General features: G+C 31.0%; 1 non-coding gene across 1 annotated transcript; it reads right to left on the bottom strand.

Moving 5' to 3' along the window:
• Window positions 1–1,355: 1,355 nt before the first annotated feature.
• Trnas-uga (transfer RNA serine (anticodon UGA)) lies at window positions 1,356–1,437 on the bottom strand. The gene has a single exon. It is a non-coding gene; the product is annotated as a tRNA-Ser (tRNA).

The raw sequence follows: 1,437 nt of genomic DNA on the forward strand, positions 1-1,437 counted from the left end.
TTAATTGCAGCAAAAATTTAGAAGTGAGGTTTAATTGCAGCAAAACATGCTACTTTTTGATATATATATATATATATATATATACATGGCTGCCGAGAGGGGAGGGTGGACGAGGAAGATTCCCTGGGCCCCGTGTATCTACAAACAATTTTTTTAAAATCATTTTTAAAAGATTTAAATAGTTTTGACTTTTAAAAGATTTAATTAACTTTCATTTTTAATTTTCAATGAATAAGGCACGCTTCTATTGGTCCTGGGTATATAATTGATCATAATGAGGGCCCCTTAAGAAAACTTCCCCAGGGCCCGAAATTTCTCTCGGTGGATATGTATATATATATATATATATATATATATATATATATATATATATATATATATATATATATATATATATATATATATATATATATATATATATATTTATATGATCCCGGATAAATCATATATAACTCCTCATTATCACCAAAACTTTTCTGCAATAAAAAAAAATGTTTATTTACATTAATGATATCACACATAAACCAAACAACTATTTTTATGACAATTTCTTGTGAATTCTTGTGAATAAACACGAGCTAAAGTGAGTAAAAGTACAATGCGGTTAAAGGTACAACAGGTTCCTCTACTTTCATTCATATTAAACTCCGTTAAAATATCCAAGAGGGGAGGTTGGGGCTTGTTGGCTACAGTTTTAGTTTTTAAGCTCAGTGCATTTCTGGGTGAACTTTTTTGAGGATATCAAATTGCAGTTCAAAAGAATATGAATTCGGCAAGCATGTTCAATTATCAAACATTAAAAAATAATTGGTGGCCCAAAAAGGGCCTCCAAAAAAGAAAAAAAAATGTGCCAATTTACCCTTGCCCGGGGTAAGTTGCCTATACTCTCAGGGTAAGTTGGCACACTATATAAAAAGAGACAAGTTTAGCAACATTGAGCATCTATTTCAAGGGCATCTTTTTTTGAAAACTTTTGATAATTTTTATTCAAAAATATTTTTTGATGTTAACTTTTATTGCCCTTAAGTCGATTGAATAGACTTTTCTTCTGTAAAAATAGCACCAACAGGCTTTTTTGTAATATTTTTAGAATTTACAGGCCAATCTACTTTTCTTTCATTATTTCTCATGCCTGTAGATCTGTAGTGTTATATAACTGTGAATTTAGTGTTATTTAAAGTGAATTTACGGCTAATGCGAAAAGTTATAAGTTGGCACAAGTTGCCAACTAGCAAAAGTTTTATTTATTGTACTACTGCCAAAAGAAAAACATATGTAATACAAGTTACATAGTTGAAGGTACAATAATTTTTAAAATATACGCATGACTTCAAAGTTTACCAAAACTTTACTCACGCTGCGAGTAGGGTTCGAACCTACGCGGGAAGATCCCATTAGATTTCAAGTCTAACGCCTTAACCACTCGGCCATCGCAGC

This window comes from Hydra viridissima, unplaced genomic scaffold (assembly GCF_058129835.1).
Source record: "Hydra viridissima isolate aposymbiotic clone 2 unplaced genomic scaffold, HvirCarnegie_v1 scaffold_1, whole genome shotgun sequence".
In the NCBI taxonomy this organism is placed as follows: domain Eukaryota; kingdom Metazoa; phylum Cnidaria; class Hydrozoa; order Anthoathecata; family Hydridae; genus Hydra; species Hydra viridissima.